A 26,546-nucleotide genomic window follows, 5' to 3' on the forward strand; every position below is an offset into this window, starting at 1 on the left:
TGGGTCATTTTTTCATATTTATGGTTTCTTTGGGATACAGACCTAAAAGTGGTATAGCTTGGTCAAAGTGTATGTACAGTTTTGTAGCCTTTTGTGCATAGTTCCAAATTGCTTTCCAGAATGGCTGGATCAGTTCACAAGTTCACCAACAATGCATTAGTGTTCCAATTTCCCCACATCTTCTCCAGCATTTATCATTTTCCTGTTTTTTCATATTAGCTGTTCTGAGAGTTGTTTTGATTTGCATTTCTCTAGTCACTAGTGATTTAGAGCATTTTTTCATATTACTAAAGATAACTTTAATTTCTTCATATGAAAACTGTGTATTCATATCTTTGACCACGTATAAATTGGGGAATGATTTGTGGTTTTGTAGATTTGACTGAATTCTCTATATATTTTAGAAAAGAGACCTTTGTCAGAGATACTGGTGGTAAAAATTCTTTCCCAATTTCCTGCTTCCCTTCTAATTTTGATTGCATTTGCTTTATGCACAATTTTTTCAATTTAATGTAATCAAAATTATCCATTTAGCATTTCATAATGTTCTCCATTTCTTGTTTGATCATCAGTTCTTCTGTACTTTATAAATTTGACAGGTAAATTGTTCCTTTCTCTCCCAAGTTATTTATAATATCAGTCTTTACATCTAAGTCATGTACCCATTTTGACTTTCTTTTGGTATATGGTGTAAGATATTAGACTATGCCTAGGTTCTGCCACACTTTTGCCAATTTTCCCAGCAGTTTATCAAATGAGCTCTTATCTCTGAAATTGGGGTCTTTCAGTTTATCAAGCAGTAGATTACTATAGTCATAGACAACTGTGTCTTGTGTACCTAACCTGTTCCACTAATCCATTACTCTGTTTCTTAGCCAGTACCAAGTAGTTTTGATGACTGCTACTTTATATTGGAATATAAGATCTAGTATGGCTATATCACCTTCCCTAAAATGTCTTTTCATTAATTCCCTTGATATTCTGGACCTTTTGTTTTCCCAGATGAATTTTGGTATTACTTTTCCTTGCTGTATAAAATAATTTTGATAGTTTATTTGTATGGCACTGAATGACTAAAATAATTTAGGTAGAATTATCATTTTATTATATTAGCTTGGCCTACCCATAAGCAACTGATATTTTTCCAATCACTTAGATCTGGTTATTTGTATAAAAAATGTTTTGTAATTGTGTTCACATAATTACTGGGTTGGTTTTGGCAGTTAGACTCTCAAATATTTTATAGTGTCTACAGTAAATTTAAATGGGATTTCTCTTTCTATCTCTTACTGTTGGGCTTTGTTGGTAATATAAAGAAATGCAGATGATTTATGTGGATTTATTTTGTATCTTGCAAATTAGCTAAAGTTGTTTATTATTTCTTTTATCTTTCAATATTTATTTTTATAAATATATTATATATATGCATTTATACAACGCACATCATATAAATATATAATACATAAAATATAAATATATTTATTTCTTTAAAATACATTTTTAATATATAATATATAATTTTCAGTTCTCAACATTCACTTACACAAGAATTTGAACTCAAAATTTTCTCCCCATCTCTCCCCATTCCCCACTCCAGGACAGCATGTACCCCATCCTCCCATTTCTTCAGTCAACTCTCCCTTCTATTACCCCTCCTTCTTCCATCACATTCCCCTCTATTTTCCTGTAGGGCAAAATGAATTTCTATACCCCATTGCCTGTACCTCTTATTTTCCAGTTGCATGCAAAAACAATTTTTAACATTCATTATTAAAGTTTGGAGTTTCATATTCTCTCCCTTCCTACCTCCCCACAAACCCTCATTGAGAAAGCAGACAATTCAGTATAAGATATAGATGTGTAGCCATACAAAACACTTCCATAATAATTATGTTGCAAATGACTAACCACATTTCCCTCTGCTCTATCCAGCCTTCTATTTATTCCATTCTCTCCCTTGACCTGTTCTCCCACAATAGTGTTTGCTTCTAATTATTCCTTTCCCCAATTTTCTGTACCTTCTGCTGTCTTCCCTCTCCAACTCCCTTTTCCCCAACTTCCTGAAGGCCAAAATAGATTGTCATATCCAATTGAGTGCATGTTATTCCCTCCTTAAGCCAAATCCCATGACAGTAATGTTCACTTATTCCCTTTCATCTCCCCCTGTAACCATCCACTGTAAAAGTTCTTTCTTGCCTTGTTTTTATGTAAGATGATTTGCTACATCCCACCTCTCTCTTTCTCTTACTCCTAGTACATTCCATTCAACAGTAAATTTTTTTAGGTTTTCTCCCTTCATATTCAGCTCACCCTATGTTCTCTATGTATATATACGTACATATATACATATATGTGCATATATAAACACATGCACATATATAATATATACATACCCATACACACATACATCATACATGTGTGTATGTGTGTGTGAATACATATACATATATCTTTATATATACTGAAAAAGGTTTCATGAGCTACATATATCATCTTTCCATGTAGGAATGCAAACAGTTCAACTCTAATAAGTGCCTTTTTTCTTCTCTTTCCTGTTTACTGCTTTGTATTTCTTTTGATTCTTGTATTTGAAAGTCAAATTTTCTGTTCAACTCTGGTCTTTACAATAAGAATGCTTGGAAGTTCTCTATTTCATTGAAATTCCATTTTTTTCCCTGAAGTATTGTACTGTTTTTCTTGGTTGTAATTTTAGCTCCTTTGAACTCTGGAATATCATATTCTAAGCCTTTCAATCCCTTAATGTAGAAGCTACTAAATCCTGTGTTATCCTGATTGTATTTTCACAATACTTGGATTGTTTCTTTCTGGCTGCTTGTAATATTTTTCTCCTTGACTTGGGTACTCTGGAGTTTGTCTACAATATTCCTAGGAGTTTTCCTTTTAGAGTCTCTTTCAGGAGGTGATTAGTGAATTCTTTCCACGTCTATTTTGCCCTCTGATTCTAGAATATCAGGACAGGTTTCCTTGATAATTTCTTGGAAGATGATGTCTAGGCTCTTTTTTGATCATGGTTTTCAGGTAGACCAATAATTTTTAAACTGTCTCGCCTGGCTCTCTTTTCCAGGACAGTTGTTTTTCCAATGAGATATTTTACAATGTCTTCTATATTTTTCATTCTTTTGGTTTTGTTATATAATTTCTTGCTTTCTCATAAAGTCATCAGGTTCCATCTGCTCTATTCTAATTTCTAAGGTAATATTTTCTTCAGTGAGCTTTTGGAACTCCTCTTCCATTTGACCAACTATGTTTTTTAAATTTCTCCTTCTCATTGGATTTTGAACCTCATTTGCCATTTGGCTTAGTCTGTTTTTAAAGGTGTTATTTTCTTTAACATTTTTTGGGTCTCCTTTAGCAAGCTGTTGATTTGTTTTTCATGATTTTCTTGTATCTCTCTCATTTCTCTTCCCAATTTTTCCTCCACCTGTCTTACTTGATTTTCAAAATCCTTGTTGAGCTCTTCCATGGCCTAAGACCATCACATATTTTTTGGAGGCTTTGGATGTAGGAGTCTTGACCTTGCTGTCTTCCTCCAGTAATATACTTTGGTCTTCCTCTGATTGTATACTTTTCTATTTCTCGTCATAAAAGATGGAAGAAAATAACTTTTCACCGAGAAAGTAACCTTCTATAGACTTATTTCTCCTCTTTTGGGGGATATTCTAACCAATTACATGATTTTTAAGTCCTTTGTCAGGTGGATGGTATACTACTCTAGGCTTCAGATGTTTTGTGCAGCTGTTCTCTATAACCGGTACAGTTTAGGGACCTGTAAATTTTTAGTTCCTCCAAAGTGGCATAATCAAGAAGAGATGTTTTGTCCTTTCCTAGCCTGTGCTCTGGTCTGTGAGAAACCAAAAGCACTCTTTTCTGCACTGGAACTGGAGTAAGATTCCCTCTCAACAGCCATCACCAGCTTTACCATGCCAGTGCTTCTCCTCACCCCAAGACTGCCACTCAGGACTGAGACACAGATGAGCCTTTCAATTCCCCCATGGAATCTGTATGTGAAGAGCTCCAGAAATACAAGCTGCTACCACCACCCTGGGGCCTAGGATGGGGTCTGACCAAGATCCCCTCTCACCCAGGTGAAAGAGTTTTTCACTGAACTTTGAAGCTGTATTTGGTGTTTGTGGGTGGAGAAATCTGGAAACTGCAGCAGCTACCAAAGATTCATGACCTGGATCCTGCTCCAGTCCTGTCTGCACCATGCAGCCCATGCTGGAATATACTCCACTCCAACTCCAGTGTAACAGAGCTTTCCTGTGGGTCTTCTAGGCTGTCTTGGGTGGGAAATCTGTTTCACTCTGTCATTTTGTGGCTTCTGCTGCTCTGGAATTTGGTTAGAGTCATTTTTACAGGTGTTCTATGGGTTTGGGGGGGACAGCTTGAGCAGGTAGTGCTTCTACTCCACCATCTTGGCTCCCTTCCACCCCCAAAGTTGTTTATTATTTCAAGTAGTTTTTACTTGATTCTCTTGGATTCTTTAAGTATATGATTATATCATCTGCAAGGAATGATAGCTGTGTTTCTTTTTTGGCTATTCTAATTCCTTCAATTTCTTTTTCTTGTGTTATTGCTAAACCTAATGTTTCTAGTACCATATTGAATAACAGTGGTGATAATGGACATCCTTATTCACCCCCATTCTTATGTGAAATGCTTTTGCTTTATATCCATTACATATAATGCTTGTTGATGGATTTAGGTAGATGCTACTTATCATTTTAAGGAAGATTCAATTTATTCCTGTACTCTCTAGTGTTTTTAATAGGAATGGACATTGTATATTATCAAATGCTTTTTCTGCATCTATTGAGATAATCATATGGTTTCTATTAGTATTGTTGATATGGGCTCTGATAGTTTTCCTAATATTGAACCATCCCTGCATTCCTGGATTATTTCTGCTTGGTCAGAGTATATTATTACTAATCCCATGATAATTTGTTGCAAAAATTTTTCTAATATTTCATTTAAAACTTTTGAATCCATATTAATTAGAGAAATTGGTGTATAATTTTATTTTTCTCTTTTGACTCTTCCTAGTTTGAGCATCAGTAAAATATTTGTATCATAAAAAGAATTTGGTAAGATTCCTTCTTCATTTATTTTCCCAAATAGTCTATGTGGTGTTGGTATTAATTGTTCTTTAAATGTTTGATAGAATTCACTTGCAAATCCTAATTGCCTGGAGATTTTTTCCTAGGGAGTTAATTGATGACTTGCTTAACTTCTTTTTCTGAGATGATGTTATTTAAATATTTCACCTCCTCTTCTGTTAATTTGGGCAATTTGTGTTATTTTTTAAATATCCATGCATTTCACTAAATCAAATTTATTGGCATACAGTTGTAATAGCAAGCAAAGTAGGCACTGTTTTGCCATTTTTCTGGATTGAGTTTTATCCATTCAAGCACCTTTGATTGAGTCTCAGTTGAGCAGATATGAGAGAGAGAAATGAGTAAGGGGGGAAGTTGCTAATGGAAAGATTAACGGGAAGAATGTTTGTGATATCAGGAGCCCTGTCTATTGATCTGGGTTAATTATCTAGACAGAAATCCTGTCTGTTGATCTGTGTTGATATCTCAGACAGAAGTCCTCTCTGTTGGTCTTTATGAGTCAATTTAGATGATGGTGATAGTAATGTGTATAAATATTGTTATAGCCCTGCTAAGCTTTGTGTTCTAAAAACAGAAGCTGCTAGCAAGGGACCCTAGAATCTGCAATCAGACATAAGCAGAAAGAGTTTGGAGTGAAACAATCCCTTTGAGCTGAGACAAGGAACAGGAGCAGAAAACTGCCTGCGAGTGAACCCAGGCAAGAGCTGGGAGTGGTCAGCTCATGGAGGAGGATCCATGGGATTTGGAAGTCAGCCTCAAGTCAAGATGAGAGAGGACTTTACTTGGACAATGTGTAATGATTAAGGAGATTGTTCTTACAGTGACCTGGGGTGAATGGTGTGGTGTTTTCTGCTACCCCTTAAGGATATATCATGCTAGAGAAGATCTGAGGCTGGGACCCCTTTACTTTGAGAATGCAATAATATATGTTGTGTGCCTTATGCCATAATGAGTGTTATGAGATAAATATATTTATTAGATAATCTGTTTTGCTTAAGGATGTTGCTATGAATGTTATGTTTTACTTTATTGAAAAAAGTTTAGTTTATTGTTGAATAAATAGAGAGTTCATTGTACTATAAAATTACACCCCTGAAAGTATTCACAGCAGCAGTCTTCAGTTGTGCTACTATGATTTGGTGTTTTAACACTTGGGCACAATAGTTCCTAATTATTGTTTTCAATAATTATTATCTTCATTGGTAATGAATTCACCCTTTTCATTTTTCATACTGGTAATTTGGTTTTCTTCTTTCTTTTTTTATTCAAATTAACCAAAAGTTTATCTATTTCATTTTTTTCATAAAACCCTCTCTTATTATTCATTAGTTGAATAGTCTTCTTAATTTCAATGTTATTCATTTCTCCTTTGCTTTTCAGTATTTGTAATTTGATATATAATTGCAGATTTTTAATTTGTTATTTTTCTAGCCTTTTTAGTTGCATGCCCAATTCATTAATCTTCTTTCTTTATTTAATTCATGTGAGCATTTAGAGATACAAAACTTTCCCTAAGAACTGCTTTTGCTGCATCCCCTAAGTTTTGTCATGTTATCTTGTTATTGGCATTCTCTTGGATGAAATTGAAATGTAAACTTTTAGGTTTAGAGTTATAGCCAAGCTCTATATGAGAGACAAATAGTAACAACTGGTCATTAGCCTCAATTTCCTTTTCTTTAAATGTGAAGATCATGTTTGATAATCATGGAAATGATAAAATATACCCACACAAATAAAATTAAGGAGGCATTGAAGAGACAAGTATTTCTCTAGATAGATCTTTTTCCCCTTCTCTAAGATGTAGCATATATTGGGTAATATCAGAGGAAAATCATGAACCAGACATGTAACAGTGAAGAGATGCTTGGACTGAATGGAGGAACCAGTAGAATAGACAGCATAATGAATGCTTTAGGAGCCAGGAATTGAATAGGCCTGTGCCATGGTATACTTCCCAATAACTGACAAAAGGCATTTGATCAGATCCAACCTTTGTCTCCAGGACATTTTTAAAAAGAAGCTTCATATTCCTCAAGGTTTTGGACACACAGTATATTCTGACCAATGTAGTAATGAAGTTGCCTACTTTTAAATTGATAGGTATTGAATTAAAGCTTTTGTTCTGATGTTGAGAATAAGAAACAAATAGCTAGATAGGGAAATAAGTGAACTAAATAAATAAATAAGATAAACAATTTAATACGTTAGTATTTAGAATGGATGAATGAATGAATGAACAAATAAATTAAATAATGGATAGACAAATACAAATATTGGTAGATATATGAATGAAAATTCCAAGTAATAACTGACTGATAAGAAAAATAATAGCACCTTCAACAGATATAGTAAAATTAGGATGAAGTGTGGGCACAGGGGGGAACATAATGAAAATTATTTTGAAACCTCTCTGAAACATGGAGAGGCTCAGCAGGCAACAGGAGATGTTAGCCTGAAGCTTGAAAGAGGGATAGGGTCTGGATGTGAAGATCTGAGGGTCATCTACATAAAGACAATAGTTGAATTATAACATTAAGAGAGAATCAATAGAAAGGAGAAGATCATAGGAAGCAGCAACAAATTATGGAATCTCTATTAATACATTGTTAAAGTAAAGGGCATAAGACAAGAATAATATCTAAGTTCCCTATCAACTATTATAGTCAGTTGTTCCAGCACTTCTTAGAATGATTAAAATTCAATACTATCACCACAGGTAGATAAAAATGCTGAATCATGATGCTAGAATCTAGTTATTTTAAATTAATAAACTCTTTTCTCATTGCAAAGTTATGCTTTAGTGACTCTTGGGGTCAGATTAGCATTATATATTATTGCATGATCTGAACCAATGAAGGGTTGAAGCCTTAATGTAGGAAGGTGCTATTAATCTCAAGCACAAGACCTGGAATAAAATTGAAAAATTCCAGTTTCTTAAACGTGATATATTTCTAAATTTTCCTTCAGGATATTTGCTGATAGAGAGAGTAATGAGGGGGAAATTTATAAAGCACAGGAAGTCAGAGATGAAAGAAATCTCTGTGCATATGCAAACAAACATAAACAAAAATGCTATTTTATGGTCTGGTTGGTTTTTAATAGATTAAAGATGTGGACAGCTCAGCAGAAGCCCTGGGACAGTTATTATAGTGAAGAGCTCATAATTACAACAGGATAAGCATTCGCAAATAATCAGATAGGATACATTATTTTCTCAAAATAACTGACAATTATTATTAATTATCACTTTATTCAATAGCCCATTGTTTCCTGTTGATAGTGAAAATCTAGTTCATGGGCTACCAAACATTTTGGGGAAATGTTTCATTTCCTTACCTTTCATTCTTCCAAAGCCTATACACAATCAATGTAGTGGGAGATAGGGGAGAGTGTTAACTGTGAGGTTGGACATGGACTGTTAGCCAGGTAGGGAAGGGTTTAAGGTATTTCCACTTGTTGTGGTATCACAGTAAATAGAGAGGACTTGGAAATGGACTTGGAGACTGAATTCAAATTCTTGTTCATTAGCTGTAAAAACCAGAGAATGTCATTTTAGTTCTGTCTCAGTTTCCTCTTCTATTAAATAACTTCTTCTACCTTAGTTTCCTTATCCGTTAAATAGGAATAATAATAGACCTTAACTCTGAAAGTTATCAGATTATATATTGAGTGATCTGCATACCGTAAGACATAATATAAGTGCTAGCTGTTATTGGTTGAGGAGGGGTGAAGTCCCTGAGAAAGATTTCATCAATCATTAATCAGTCAGTTCAGCCAGCGCCTATTTAGGCGCTGACTACTAGCCACTAGAGACACAAGGGCAAAAATATTGGATGAAAAAAATATATCTATCTTTGGAGGTGGAGGGGATGCGGACTAGAAGAGTGGGGATGTGACAAACTGTTCTGACCCTATCGATCAGGTCCTGGTCACAAGTATTGCTACTACTACGACTGTGTCATTTGCGTAAGGAGGGAATGTAGAGAAATAATGTAACACTGAGATATCTGAACTAATCCTAACCCTAACAGGAGAGACAGAACGATGTAACTCACTCCTGCTTCTGTATCAGTGTGGGTGTTCTTAGCGAGCATCTGTGATGTCAAGTAAAATAGGATCTTTTGCTTTTTGTTTTAGTATAATCAAGTGCTTCTGATTGCATTTTGCCTTTATCAATAAAGAGTATTTACTAGGAGTAAAGTACAAAAACAAGAGTTTCTTTAACTAGAAACAGTATATGTATTTGTATTGTTAACTATTTTAATGTGATTAAAGAGCTTTCCCACCCATTTATGGGCCTACCCATTAAAGGGAGTTTGATTAGGGCAGATTTGTGGGAAGGTCCAAGCCTTTTGTTAATGAGGCACTCGTTCTTAAAAATTGGGATGTCTTCTGGCTCTAGAAAATGTATAAACACTCAGAGTGGAGATGTTACCTTGAGGTTTACTGGAAGTGTTTGTTTGGCCAGAGAAGAACTCTGGGAAGTCACCAAGGAGCCCCCTAGCTTGGAAAACCCAGATGTCAGTGCTTCCCTCTCTGGTAACTATGGTCCGGCAGTTGGACCTGTCTGTTGACAGTCAGGCAGAGGAAGTCATGTGTCTTGATCTTTGAATTCTCTGTATTTTCTTTGAAGTTAAGGGTGCTGACTCCCCTAAACTAAGTAAATGATATATGTACTTGGTTAAAGGAATCATATATGTGCATGATTAACGTGATTGTTAATCCCTCAAAAGCCCCCTTTCCTTCTATGAATGCAGACCTAAGGACATATGGTAGCAGGCCCTACGTGTACGTTGGGGAAATTAGTGACACAGCACCACACCTATTTCCTCAGGAGAACTGTGACAAATGCCTTCCTCTGCCTCACCACAAGACATATATGCAGATACGTAAATTCAAAATACATACACAATAAACGGAAACTAATTTTGGGGAGGGAACTAACATCCCTGGTGAAAGAGCTGTCAGGGAAGACCTCTCGTAACAGATGGGTAACTCCTTTTCTTTCCCTCCCTTCCTCTCCCATCCCTTTACTTTTCTGCCCTTCCCTTCCCTTCCTTCTTTCTTTCTTGTCTCACCTACAACCTTAGAACCTGTGCACTCTGAAGCCAAAGGATGGAACAAGAAAGGGTCCCTGCCCAACTTCCACTCAATGGCAGGTTTTGGACCCTCCTGGTTTAGAGTGAATGTCAATAGGAACAGTTTAACTGTTGGCAATCTTAAAGCACGTATTTACTGGATTAACACTCACCAAAAGTGTAAGGGAGAGAGAAATTCTTCATGGCAAATTCCAATAGGACACACACAAACATGCACACACATGCACACACACAGACACATACATACATACATACACAGACAGAGAGACAGAGTGACAGGGATAGATGAGACAGAGAGACTATAGATATACTTTAATGATTGGAGAAATGAAAATAAAGAACACAAACTTTACCAGTGATCTGTAGGGGATGTATTTATCTATTTTCTTGCCTGAGGCAGTACCTGCATTGTAGGCATAACAAAGACAAGCTGATCTCAATACTGGTAGAGAAGATGAAGGGATTTGAGAAATACCTCTATAAATATTAGTATATTAGAAAGGAACAATAGTTTCTAGAAAAAATGGAAACAAATGAAGCCAGAAAGAAGTAGAATATCTAAATTAAATCAAAGTTTTTGTTAAGTAGAAGAATGTAAAGTAGGAAGGAGGAGGGAAAGAAACACTCTCAAATGCATAGGGCAAAATTATAACCATGGAACTATTCTTATGGTCAGGGAGACTAGACCTTATAAACATCTACTAAACTTCTACGTACTGTGTGAGGTACTGGGGATACAAAGACCAAAAGTAGAACATTCTGCCCTCCTAATGAAAAAGACTTATAGGTGTTCACAGGTAGAATAATCTTTACACAGTAGTTAGTTGCTGCCTGCAAAGGAGTATAAAGATGGATATATGCAGAGCATTTGTTGCTTTTCAGTCATTTCATTGATGTCCAAAGCTTTGTGACCCCATTTGGGATTGTCTTTGTAAAGATATGGCAGTGGCTTGCCATTTTCTTCTGCAGCTCATTTTATAGATGAGGAAACTGAGGCAATCAGGGTCACACAGCTATTAAATGTCTGAGGCCAGATTGGAATTTAGCTTTTGCTTACTTCTAGGTGCCACCTAACCACCTATGCAGAGCATAAAATCAGTGAAATGGATCACAGTATCTAGAACTAAGAGGTATTTTCAGCATCATTTAATCTAATTTCCTCATTTTACATACAAGGAATCTAGGTACCTTAAGTAACTTCCCTAAGATGGCAGAAGTAGTATGTAGAAGAAGCAGTGTTAAATAAGTAAACGTACTTTTCTTGTACAGTATCTATAAGATGTGATAAAGAGTTTTGTCTGCTGATACCCAAATATAGTTTCTTTCCATTCAGAGGAAGGTAATGACACAGGATTGCTGCCCAAAGGAGAACTTATCCCATAAACCATGGCTAGATTTACCGAGTATTGCAAGTTATATAGTGAGGTCATATTATTCCAAAACTAGAAAACTGAACTTGAGAGGAGAATTGATCTCCATACTACTTTCTAACAGATATGCACACTTTGGTTGTATGACCTTGAGCAAGTCATTTATCCTCTCAGTGCTCCAGACCAGAGGTGTCAAGCAAGCCATGGTAGCTACCTATAATACTCCCCAATACAGCCCAAGTCAGATTAACATGTAATTGGGAAAAATATAGCAAAATGAGTAAAACTACAAGAAAACATAACATCACATTTAAAAACTCAATATGCAACCTGGTGGGATTTTCATGTGTGGCTTAGTAGCCCTTGTTTCTATGATTTTGATACCATTGCTCTAGACAATGCTCTAAGACTATGAATTGCTGATGATTTCCCAACCTATATTGGTACTTATAACTTTCTCTCCTAAACGTTTACTATATTTCTAAAATCACATCCAGTCCCTATCCGCAAATCTCATGAACTCTTTTTTTAAAATGTGTATGAGTTCAAATTAAATTTCTTTGATCTTCTTTATATTTTCCCCCTTGAACCCTATTTCAGCTTTAGAGTCTAGACTGTGCTTATTATCATGTATTCCAGTTATTCCCTATACTCATCAGGATGAGGACATGCCTCTTTTTGTGTTTTACTCGCACCCCATATCTGTACAATCCATAACCTTCCTCCTTCATTGTTTATTCAATGTGTCTCATGATTCTACCTCTTGAACTAAGACCACTTCAGTTTTTTATGTCTGTACTGCTATTGTCACATCCCATGCTCTGTAAAACTTCAATGTCAATCACTTTTAATTTATACTCTTCTTTGTTTAGAAATGCCTTTACTCCATTGAAATGTCATATTGTAACCTCGTAAAACTATTTTAGAACAGGCCGTGCTTCATTTTTTCTTCATATTCTCACCATTTGGTAGAGCATCTACTATAGAGCAGACAGTTCACAAATACTTTTTGAAAGAATGATGAAGTATATTTTTGCGTATTATATTCTGTATCTTAGTGATATGCATGTACTTTATGTAACTGTATGATTTACAAGAGAAGTGATCACTTCTGAACTATCATTATCTCACTTGGCACCTAGCACAATAATCTTAAATACAGAGTCACATAATAACATTTTTGAATTGAATTCACTTAAAAAGAGGCACAATTGCCCATTTCCTAGATCAAATACACCTTTCCTATTTGAGAGGATCCTTCAAAGAAAACTGACAGCAATCAAATGCACAGATTATTTCCATACCCTAATAGGTATTTCATTCAGACCAGGTAATTCAAACACACTGGGGTAAGTTCATCTATTCTCTGATCATCTTCTCACTTACATTTGCTTTAGCTTCCCTGTTAATTACTTATGTTCATTTTTGCATTCTATAGATCATTGTCCTTCAGAAAGTTATTACTTTATATCCACAGTTGTTAGGGGCTTTTCTTGTTCAACCTACCCTCTAAACTATCTTCCCTAAAGATCTATTTTCTTGTCAGAATATATCACAAACATCATTTCCTTCTGGGCTTTTAGCCTTCTTGACGTGATTCATAGAGTATGCCCTTATTCTTTTTTATTTGTCTTCAGGAACGAGCCCTCATTTCCTCTTTTGCATATGTCCTAAAAGATCATCACTCATTCCTCTATGCAGGAACACTGGACACTTTTTAACAGCTAGTAATAAATGAAAAATAACCAAAAACGTTAATAATATATTCACTTTTAAGGATTATGAAAATGAGAGCCTAGATTAGTTCAGATCACCAAATGTTCCAAATGATCTCTTAATCCAAAGCATTTCTAAAATCTAGCTCTTTGAAGGAAGGAAGAAAAGGAAATAATCACTTCTTAAGCATCTGCATTATTCTCAGGAACTGTGCAAAGTGTTTTATTTCTACAACATTATCATATTTGATCCTCACAACAGCCTTAGTAAAGAGGTACTAATATCCTTATTTCAAAGTTGAAGAAACTGAGGCAGAGGTTAAGTGATTTGCCTATAGTCACACATCTAATAAATATTTGAGGATAGATTTGAATGCAAGTCTTAAGGATTTCATCCTCAGAGTCCTATATATTTACCACCTAGTTATTTGTTCAAGAGATATTGTAAGTAATTTGACACCCTGAAATAACTAAGAACAGAAATATAATTGGCAGGTTAAACTTCTTGTTTCTATAAGAAGTGAAGGTTTTTAAATAATTCAGTTCAGAGGCTTTACTAATGCAAGATTTAGGAATTAACACCTGAAAGTGATGAATTTCTTTTTTGTCTTACCTCCTTTCACCTGTCTACCCTTTGATGGAGGTGCTAATGAACAATGAAATGACCAAAAGGCAAGCAAAGTGAAAGGAGAAAGGAGCACAGATTTTACAAAAATTGAATAATCATCCTTGAATAATTAAGATTATCTGCCATGACCTCCCAGTAATCTTTTCAGAAACTTGAAACAAAAAAGACAAAAAGTGCTACAAATTTCCATAATTCGTGTTGCTCGTAGGGCTAAATATTATTTTATTTATTTATTTTCAGTTTTCAATATTCATCTCCCCAAGATTTTCAGTTCCAGATTTCCTTCCCATCTTTCCCCTCCCCCGCCACAAGATGGCATGCATTCTGATTACCTCTTTCCCCAATCTGCCCTCCTGTTTATCATCCCCCCATCCCTTATCCCTTTCTACTTTACTTTCTTTAAGGGCAAGATAGATTACTATTTCCCAGCTGCATGTAAAAACAATTTTTACCATTTGCTTTAAAAACTATGAGTTCCAAATTCTCTCCCTTCTTCCCTCCCCACCCACTCCCATTGAGAAGGCAAGGCATTCAATATAGGTTAAATATGTGTAGTTATGCAAAACACTTCCATAATATTCATGTTGTGAAAGAATAACTATATTTCCTTCCTTATTATCCCACCCCACATTTATTGCATTTTGTCCTTTGACCCTATCCCTTTTCAAAAGTGTTTGCTTCTGACTACCCCTCTCCCAATCTCCCCACCCTTCTATCATCCCCCCTTAAACCTCTTCCCCCTACTTTCCTTCTTTCCCATAAGATATCCAATTGAGCATGTATGTTATTCCCTCCTTAAGCCAAATTCCACGAGAGTAGGAGTTCATTCAGCTCCCCCCTCTTCCCTTCCGATGTAAAACCATTTTCTTGTCTCTTTCATGTGAGATAATTTACTTCTATCTCTTTCTTTTTCCTTCTCTCAATATATTCCTCTCCTACACCTTAATTTTATTTTTAGATATCATCCCTTCCTTTTCAACTCACCCTGTGCTATCTCTTTCTTCTTCTATCTATCCATCTATCTATCTATCTATCTATCTATCTATCTATCTATCTATCTATCTATCTATCTATGTGTCTGTCTGTCTGTCTGCCTGTCTGTCTATCTACCTATATCCTTCAGCTACCCTAATACTGAGAAAGCTCTTATGAGTTACAAATATCATTTTTCCATGTAGGAATGTAAATGGTTGACCTTTAATATTTGACCATTGTACTAAGGCATAAAAACCTCACAAACCATTGCAGAAAGGCAGAGATAGTCAATGCCTCCTTCTCAGATAAAAATGAAATAAAAATTATATGCAATAAAAGGATATGGAAAGAGACCAAAAATTAGGTAGAAACCAAATAATCTAATCCTAAAAAGGGAGTGGGGTTAACAACAAATCACAGAAACAATCAACAACTTCATTCAAGAGAATGACAATAATGAGACAACATACCAAATCTTATGGGATACTGCATAAGCAGTTCTTAGGGGAAGCTTTATATCTTTGAATACTTACATGAATAAAATAGAGAAATAGGAGATCAATGAATGGGGCAGGCAGATGAAAAAGCTAGAAAAAGAAGAAACTGAAAATTCCCAAGTAAATACCAAATTAGAAATACTGAAAACCAAAGGAAAGATTAATAAAATTGAAATTAAGAAAACTATTGAATAAATAAAAGAGTTGGTTTTATGGGAAAACCAATGAAATTTATAAACCTATAGTCAATGTGATTAAAAAAAAGAAAGAAGAAAACCAAATTACCAATATCAACAATAAAAGTGGTGAACACACTTCCCATGAGGAGGAAGTTAAAACAATAATTAGAAATTGCTTTGCCCAACTTTATGCCCACAAATTTGACAATCTAAATGAAATGGATGATTATTTTAAAAAGTATAAATTGCCCAGATTAACAGAACAGGAAGATGAATACTTAAAAAACCTCATCTCAGAAAAAGAAATTGAAGAAGTCATCAATGATCTCCTTAGGAATAATTCTCCAGGGCTGAATGGATTCAAAAATGAATTCTGTCAAACATTTAAAGATGAGTTAATTCCAATACTATAGACTATTTGGGGAAACTTGGGAAGAAGGAGCCCTCTCAAATTCTTTTTATGATACAAATATGGTTTTGATAGTCAAACCAGGAAAAGAAAAAACAGAGAAAGAAAATTATAGAACAATTTCTCTAATAAATCTAGATGTAAAATTTTAACTAAGATTTTAGCAAAAAGAATACATCAACTTATCACAAGAATAATACATTATGATCAGGTAGGATTCATACCAGAAATGCAGATATCATTCAATATTAGGGAAACTATTAGCATTTTTGATCATATCAACAACAAACCTAACAGAATTCACATGGTTACCTCAACAGATGCAGAAAAAGCATTTGAAAAAATACAACATCCATTCCTATTGAAAGAACATGAGAGCATAAGAATAAAGGAAACTTTCCATAAGATACTATGCAGTATCTACCTAAAACCTTCGGCAAACATTACATCCAATTGAGATAAACCAGATGTATTTCCAATGAGATCAGGCATGAAACAAAGATGTCCATTATCACCACTATTTTTCATTATGGTACTACAACTGTTAGCTGTAGCAATTAGAGAAGATAAAGAAATTGAAGGAATTAGAATAGGCAAAGAAAAAACTAAGTTCTCACTCTTTGCAGAAGACATGATGATATACTTAGAGAATCCCAGAGACTCAAGTAAAAAAACTACTTGAAATAATAAGCAACTTTGGGAAAGTTGCAGGTTACAAAATAAACCCACACAAACCTTCTGAATTTCTATGTTTTAATAACAAAGCCCAACAGGAAAAGATAGAAAGGGAAATCACATTTAAAACTATGGTAGACACTATAAAATATTTGGGAGGCTACCTCCCAAAATAAATCCAGGGACTCTATAAGACAATTACAAGACACTTTTTGCTCAAATAAAATCAGATCTAAGTAAGAGGAAAAATACCAGTTGCTCATGGGCAGGCAGAGCCAATATAATAAAAATGACAATTCTATCTAAATTAATTTACTTATTTGGTGCCACACCAATCAAACTATCAGATAATTATTTTCTAGAGCTGGAAAAAATAATATAAAAAATTCATCTGGAAGAACAAAATGTCCAGAATAGCAAGGGAACTAAGGAAAAGCAATGCTAGGGAAGGTGGCCTACCTCTACCAGATCTCAAATTGTATTATAAAGCAGCAATTATCCAAACCACTTGTTACTGGCTAAAAAATAGAAGGGTAGACAAGTGGAATAGACTAGGTACTCAATACACAGTAGGCAATGAATGTAGCATTCTACTGTTTGATAAACCCAAGGACCTCAGCTTCTGGGATAAGAACTAACTGTTCGACAAAAACTGTCGGCAAAACTGAATAAAAGTGTGGCAGAAAATAGGCATAGACCAATGCTTGACATTGTACACAAGAATAAAGTCCAAATGTATACATGATCTAGGTGTAACAAGCTATAGTAAAAACAAATTAGTGGAGCAAGGAATAGAGCATTTATCAGATTTATGTAGAAGAGAAGAATTTTTCACTAAAGAAGAGATAGAAGAAGTATTATGAAATGCAAAATGGATAATTTTTATTACATTAAGCTGAAAAGTTTTTGCACAACCAAATCCAATGCAATCAAGCTTAGGAGGGAACCAGAAAACTTGGAAAGAATTTTTGCAACTAGTGTCTGTGATAAGGGTCTCTTTTCTAAATTATATAGAGAACTGAGTCAAATGTACAAGAACACAAGTCATTCTCCAATTGATAGATGGTCAAAAGATATGAACAGGCAGTTTTCAGAGGAAAAAATTAAAGATATCTATAATCATATGAAAAAATGCTCTAAATCACTTTTGATTAGAGAGATGCAAATCAAAACAACTCTGAGATACCAGATCACACCTATGGGATTGGCTAATATGACAGAACAGGAAGAAGATAAGTGTTGGAGAAGATGTGGGAGAATTGGAACACTAATTCATTGTTGGTGGAGCTGTGAGCTCATCCAACCATTCTGGAGAGCAATTTGGAACTATGTCCAAAGGGCTACAAAAATGTGCACGCCCTTTGACCCAGCAATATCGCTTCTAGGACTGTATCCCCAAAAGGTCATAAAAATGGGAAAAGATTCCACATGCACAAAAATATTTATAGCAGCGCTCTTTGTGATGGACAAAAACTGGAAATCAAGGGGATGCCCATCATTTGGGGAATGGCTGAACAAAATGTGGTATATGAATATAATGGAATACTATTACACTTTAAGAAATGATGAACAGAAAGACTTCAGAAAGGCCTGGAAAGACTTTTATGATCTGGTCCTGAGTGAAAGGAGCAGAACCAGGAGAACTTTGTATATAACAACAACCATATTGTGCGAGGATTTTTTCTGGTAGACTTAGAACTTCATTGTACTGCAAGGACTTAAAAAATTCCCAGTCGTCTTCTAAGGCAAAATGCTTTCCATCTCCAGAGAAAGAACTATGGAATTCAATCACAGGAGTAGTAGATCATTTTCTTTTCTATAATGTTTTGGTTTGTTATACGATTTCTCCCATTCATTTTAATTCTTCTATACAACATGACTATGGTGAAAATCTATTTAATAGGAATGTATGTGTAGAACCTGTATAAAATTGTATACTGTCTTGGGAAGGGTGGGGGGCAAGAAGGGAGAAGAACGGGGAGGGAGGGAAAGAAAAAATATAGGTTATATGGTAATGATTGTGGAACATTGAAAACAAATTAACAGACAAACAAATAAATAAATAAGCAAAAAAATATATATTTCTTAAAAAATGGTGTCTAGGTTCTTTTATTGATCATGGCTTTCACATAGTCCAATATTCTTAAAATTATCTCTCCTGGATCTATTTCCCAGGTCAGTGGTTTTTTCTATAAAATATTTCACATCATCGTCGATTTTTTTATTCTTTTCATTCTGTTTTATAATTTCTTCACTTTTCATGAAGGCATTACCTTCCATTTGCTCCATTCTAAGTATGAAGGAATTATTTTCTTCAGTAAACTTTTGGACCTCGTTTTCCATTTTACCAGTTCTGTTTTTTAAGGCATTCTTCTCTTCACTTGCTTTTTGGACTTCTCTTGCCATTTGGCTTAGTCTATTTTTTCCAGCATGCTACTGACTTGATTTTCATGATTTTCTTGTATCACTCTCATTTCTCTTCCCAATTTTTCTTCTACTTCTTTTACTTGATTTTCAAAATCCTTTTTGAGCTCTTCCATGACATGAGACCAATTCAAATTCCTCTTGCAGGCTTTGGATGTAGGACCCTTAGGGAAAGCAGTCAAAATGGTTGAGTAGAAAGATACTCAAACTGTAGCTCTTCCCCCACAGCCCATTAAATACCTGTAAAGAAAGACAGCAGAAGCCACAGAACAATGGAGTGGAGGAGATTTCCAGACTAGGGTGACATGGAATGCTGACAGGAAAGATCTGTCGCACTGGATATGGAGCAGAGCCCACCCTAGCCTTGGTGATGTTGCACCGGGAGGAGCAGGACAAGAGCAGGCTTCGGGACAAAAGTCCCTGTCAGAAGCAGCAGTTCACTGATCCCTTAACCCGCAGGCCTCAAAGGTCAATGACAGGGCTTTTTCAACCAGAGTGAGAAGTGAGCAGTGTCCTCCCCCAGCTCCAGCCCCAGGCAGTGACAGGGGTAATGGCAGCAGCTGCAGCAGCATTGGGTAGCAGGTAGCTCCTGTGGCCACGGCAGCATGCTGGAAGTTGAAAGAACTTTTTGAAAGGACTCAGATTAAAATCCCTGGGGGAATTGAGCAGCTGATCTGAATCTTAGCCCTGAACATGGTCTTGGAGTGACAGAGCTGGAGGCCCCTGGAGGATTTTGTATCAGCTGCTTCATTCCCCACTGTCTATGCACCCAAAGCTCCAGAAAGTTCCTCCTCCCCTGCCTCTGCTGCTGCTGCTGCTGTTGGAACCCCTGTCACCCTCATTGCCACCACCACTCCCACCATCCTGGGGATGGAACTGGAGCTTGCCAGACTGCACACTCCTCTTTCACCCAGGTCCCACAGAGTTTTCCCACTGACCTTTTTGGCATTTGTGGGTTGAGAAGCCTGGAAACTGCCACCGTAGCCAATTATTCAGTCCCCTGAGGCGTGTTCTGGACCATCTTTGTCTGAGTAACCCATGCAGAACTGTGTTCTGCTCCCTGCCTGGTGTGATAGACCCCTCTTGTCAACTTTCAGTTTGTCTCCAACTGCAGATTATGCACAAAACTGCATTTTGTGGCTTTAGAATTTGTTTAGAGTAACTTTTAACAGATATTTGGAGGACTTTGGAGGAAATCTCAGGGAAATCTCTGATTTTACTTTGCCATCTTGGTTCTGCTCACCAAGGCTAAATACTCTTTAAAATATTTCATCCCCTTTACTGTTGTATGGATTGAGGAAACAAAGCAAAGAAGGTACTTATACAATTTTGTGTTTATGTCTACATATATATCTGTACATATACACATACATGAATGCATATATATGTGTGTGTGTGTGTGTGTATACGCACACATATATGTGTGTGTCTGTGTGTCTGGTTAGTGAAATCTTATTTTCTTAAAATGTGAAATGTTGATAAAGGATATAGACTGTCAGTTCTCAAAAGAAGGAAAGTTATTTATATTCATATTGAAAATATTATTAATAAGAAATTATTAATTATTAATTAGAATTATTAATAAGAATTATTAATTATTAATAAGAAAAATCATGATTATTTTAGATTTCCCACTCACCTCCATCATAAGAGCAAAAATAATAAAGAAAGAAAATGGCAACATTTGGAGAGGATGTGGGAGGACAGGCATAGTAATACATTATGGGTAATCTATGAATTGGCTCAAATCTTCAAGAAAGAAATTTAAAACTATTCCCCAAATGTCATTAATATGTGCATACTCTTAAATCTAGCTATACCACTACTAGACAGAGAGTGTAAAGAAGAGAAACAAGAAGGAGAACAAGAAGAAGAAGGAAAACATAAAGATGGAGGAGGAGATGGAGGAGAAGGAAGAAAAGGAGGAAAAGAAGAAGATAGAGAAGAAGATGATGGAGAAGATGGAGAAGGTGGAAGGGGAGGAGGAGGTGGAGGAGGAGGATGAGGAGGAGAAGAAGAAGAAGAAGAAGAAGAAGAAGAAGAAGAAGAAGAAGAAGAAGATGATGATGATGATGATGATGAAAGAGAAGGATGGATTAAAGAAGAGTAGGAGAGGAACCAAGAGAAGAGCTTTTTAGAAACTATGAATACTCTCTCTTGACCAAAATGTAGTAACTCAACTCATTAACTAAACAAATTAAACACTACTATGGGATATATATATACACACCTATATTTATATATACACATATGTATACATGTGTCTATGTGTATATATGTATGCATGCATACATGTGTTTATATGTGTATACATAGACATATATACACATACACATATACACACACACACTATATGTGTGTGTGTATGTGTGTGTGTGTGTATATGCATATCCTAGCCAGTATTCTAAAAAATTCAAGCCAAGATATACTTTCAGAGAGGAGACCTTTGTGGGGAAAGGAAGAGATTTTTGTCCCCCCAACCTAGCCTACCCCAGTAGCCATGGCAATTAATGGCAGAGCAAGAGATACCCCAGAACTTCATGCAGTCTTTCAGACTTTTATTCTTATTTGAGTTAAAATATTTCCAAAAGAAGTCCAGTAGTTTAAGAGCTCATCAGTTACAGTAAGTTAAAAGTGAAAAATAAAAAAAAGAGACAAACACTCTGGACAAACAATGACATTAAATGTTTCGAATCAGAGGGGAAAAAATAGGTCTCGATTAGAGAAATCTAATGCTGATAACAAGAACACATGATATGAAGACTAGCAAATTCTAGAAGCCCAATCAAATTAATCTCCCAGTAAAGATGCAGGAACCGCATGAAGGAAATATGTAGAGAGATTTTCAGGTCCTGCAGTATCAGTAGTTGACATAAATATTTAACTACTACAAGCAGAAAAGAAAAGAATAGGAATAAATATTTATGTAGTACCAAATATATGCCCAGTACTGTGCTTTGTTTTAACATCTAATTTAACCTCAAGCAACTTTTCTAGGTAAATGCTTTTACTATTTACATTTTATAGTTGAGGAAATAAAGACAAATAGAGTTTGCGATTTTCCATGTATCACACAACTAGTAAGTATCTAAGGCAGAATTTGAACTCAGATTTTCCTGACTCCATAGTACTGTATTAACTGTGCCACTAGTTGCCTCTGAGGAAGTGACTAGTCAATTAGTGAAAATGAGAGACAACAAAAATGAAAAATCTGAATTGCCTATTCATGCTTTGGAGATAGTTGAAGAAGCAGAGAAAGTTTTCTAGTACATTGGATGGATACTTTGGGCACAATTTATGGAAATACATGGAAAATAATCTTTCACTGTTTGAAGAGGTTGAAGGGTTATAGGCTATATTATGGTAGGGAGTACCATGAATAAATCACATTATCCAGCAAACTATGATTAGTATCATAAGATACAAAATTTTAACAGTGCTATTTAACTGCTTTTAGGAGTGCTTAGAAGATACTTTACTTATGACTTTCAAATGAGTACTATAAAAAGTGACATATTTACAAGCATTCATAATCAGGGGGAATAAAAGAACAACAACAAAAAAAAAACAAGCCAATAAAGAATCCTATTTATATGTACAAGTTTTTCTTCACATTCCAAACTCAAAGACAAAAACAATGAATGGCTCAAACATCTCAAAATATTAAAGCTACAAATAAACTCAGACTCTTAAAACAGAGTGTAGAGTTAGTTTTGGGGAAAAGCCCTAAGATACAGTAATAAGTGAAAAGCCATAAAAACTTAAACTCTTTGAAAGGTGGAAGTCCAAACATGGTGACTGTTAAATTATATTTTACACACAGAATCATAACTTACAATACTACCTATGAAGGCCATAAAAAGAATATTGTGACCCATATATTATAGGTACATCAAGTTATGTTTGGGTATAACTCTCAAGTTCAACACTAAGCAGAAAACTAAAAATATTCACAAATCGGTAGTGATGCACACTCTAACTCCTCTTGCCTTTGTCTGCGTTCTGTAATTACCATGGGGGCATTGGGGTTCGTTAGCTGAGATCCACAGAACTGTCTGGCTTCTGCCCCAGACCAGTGATTCCCCCTATTTCTAAGTATTCATAATGATTGATTAGACTACTGACTACAATCACTGTACAGTTCCCTGGCCTCTTCCTTTCATAAAAAAAGAACACTCGACAGCTATGAGGTAAGTACAGGGTTCCCTAGCCAGGGAAATTCTGGACTTTACCCAGAATAACGTAAAATAATAAGAATTAGTGATCTTGATGATAATAGCATTCATGATAAACTTTGGAATTGGGATAGTATTTTCATCCCAACCAAACAGGCCATGCTATTATTATTATCCCCATTTATAGATAAGGAAACTGAGACTCTGAGAGGTCACAGGACTTGGCTGATGTTGCATAGCTAGAATCAGAAATAGTTTTGAATTCAGGAGTTCATGACTTGATGAAAATTTTGAATATTTCCTAGATCACTCTCCTTATTTAGGAGGAAATTGGCCATGTTTGTGGTTATCCCAACTCCAGCCTGGTTTCTCTCTCCTCCAGAAATAAGTCCTTTAGGAAAAAGAAACTATGATAATAATTACAATTTTTATGATGATAATAGCAAAGTGATAATATCAGTATTGAAAAATGGAATAGTAAGCACCCCAACATACACAGGGGGGCCTGCTATCACAGGTTCTTAGGTCTATATTCATAAAAGGAAAGACAACTTTTAAAGGGCTAACAATCACTTTAATCAAGCACATATATCTTTCACTTAACTAAGCACATATATCATTCACCTAGTTCAGGGAATCAGCACCCTGAACTTCAAAGAAAATACAGAGAAATTAAAAGTCTACAGACTTGGCTTCCTCTGCCTGACCATAAATCAACAGACAGGTACAATTAACTGTCTCACCATAGTTACTAGAGAGGGAAGCACTAACATCTGGGTTTTCCAAGTCAGGGGTTCCAGAAAGTGGATTGCCAGAGTCCTTGTCTGGCAGTCAAACCTTCTTACAAAAACTAAGCCCCAAAATAAAACTGCACCTCAGAATTTTTATACAATATTTAGAGCCAGAGAGCATCACATCTCTTGGGAACCAGTGCCTCATTAACAAAAGGCTTGGACCTTCTTACAAATCTTTCTAGACTAGAAAATAGTTGGGACAGATCTTCTTTAATCACATTATTCAATCAGAGGCACTTTTAGTAAAAGAAAAACAATATAAGATCCTAATTTTATTGCCATCACGCAAAGCAATGCCTTTCTCATAATAAGCACTTAATAATTTTTTGTAGAATTCAACTGAGTTTATTTTTTACCTAATATTTTAATTCTTTACAATTGTGTGATGTCTCACAGATACACCCATTTCCCAAACTAGAAAGATGGGCAGTGGCCAAGTGCTCCAGAGATGAAGACTATTCAGAAGAACCAGGAAAAGAGGTATTTTTTGTTGGAAGACTGTGCTTGTAAGTATGTAGGAAGACTTTTATTATTACAATTGTAAAATTGTTGTATGTACTTTCTTTGTTCAGAGTTAAATCTTGTGGACATCTGGTTTCTCTGAAGTTTATAATGAAGTACTCTTCCATTAATTTCACTAGGATTTAATCAAAAATTGCTGATGGCTTACTATTTAAATCCTCTCAAATTAGACTCCATTTTCTTTTTAATTTATACATTTATGTTCTAGGAATGCACTCTCCTGATGTTCTGTCAATACCACAGAGTCTCTCCCAAGGAAACTATGAGAAGTTCTAATTCTGTTCTTTTCTTGGAAAAAAAAATAAAACAGTAACAGTTATCATTCAAAATATTTTCTGGATTCTTCAAGGCACATACATTTAGTTACCCTACTTCACACATGATACAGGGCATTTTAGATAAATTTCTTCCACTCTAATCTACCAAAATAATTTCTGTGCATTTGGAGAATACATGCATAGAGAATACATGCATAGAGAATGAAGGTCTCTGAACTGCTAGGTCAAGTCCAACCAGTGAAAATTTACTAAAATGTTAACTATGTGAAATATTCCATTATACATGCTGTGTCTCTCTCATTCACATACTCACTCTACCTAATTATCAATCCTCATGTCTCATTATCAAATATTGTTTCCAGAATAAATATATCCATAACCAATTGCTAAATACAGTGAGCTTTCCTCAGTCCTGATCTTTCTTGATATCTGAGAATCTTTTGACACTTTCTACCATACCCTCATTAAGGACACTCTCCTCTCTCACTGTTGTCAAGAATCTTTTCTCTTATTATTCTCCTACATGCCACTTATTACTGAAAGCTTGTTGTCTCATGGCCTTCTCATCACCATCACCATCTTCTTTTTACCTCCATGTAATAAAATTTCATGAATACACCTTCCCAGCATACATTGCCATTTAATAGACTATGTAATTGTAAGGAGAAGAGATAGACAGGATATGAAAGTGACAAAGGTGATGTGAGGTGCAGAGTCCAGGATGGATCATAGACTTATCTTCTCCAAGTCAACATTTGCATTTAATAAAAGTGAAAACCCCAAGGCAAGATGCCTATCAGAAGACTTAATATCAACAGATTTTCTAGCATAAAAAATGCCTTACTAACTTGGAGGAAAAACTGAGCCAACACACAATTGACAACAGGGGAGCAGATAAGGAGAGAACAGCTTTCAGATACGTAATGTACACCACATGTACTCATCTGGTTCAGAACACTCACAAACATCCAATACTGGTTTGATGAAAATGATGGCAAGATTTAGGAACTGATAAATAGAAACCAAGAACTGCACAGAGTTTAGAAACAGGATAGATTATCCTGCTCTAAGAAAGCAGCATTTTAACTCCATCAAAGGTACAGTGCAAACAAAGTTTAGAGAGATGCAGGATTCTTGGATCAGTAAGAAAAGAGATGAAATTCAACTTTATGCTGAAAGTAAATACATATTGCTTTTCTGATGCCCTGAATGCTATTTATGGGGTAAAGACCTATGTTGAATCTCATCTTCTCAATTCTGATGGAGCCATGTTGATTAGTGATAAATATTGGTTGAATGCTTTCATATATAATTATCATCAGTCAATGCTGAAGCCACTGACCATATGACCAAGTTGAAGTCAATCCTTCTGTAGTCAAGCTTCCAACTGAAGAACAGGTTTTGAATGCCATTAGGATCTTCTTGTCTGTCAAAGTGTCTGGTGCTGAGTATATTCTGGCTGAAATTCACAAGGCAGGGAATCCAATGCTTATAAAAAAGGTGACTGATATCCTTTGCGTGTTATGACAAGAGGTTATTTCCCAGGGGTTCAAAATTGCCTCTATTGTCTTTAAATAGAAAAAGGTTATCCTCTAACAATCTTTGGGGCAGAGTGGCAGGGGAGAGTGTCTCTCTTAGTCATTGCTGGCAAGATTTTTGTCAGAG

This window comes from Notamacropus eugenii, chromosome 4 (assembly GCF_028372415.1).
Source record: "Notamacropus eugenii isolate mMacEug1 chromosome 4, mMacEug1.pri_v2, whole genome shotgun sequence".
Lineage (NCBI taxonomy): Eukaryota > Metazoa > Chordata > Mammalia > Diprotodontia > Macropodidae > Notamacropus > Notamacropus eugenii.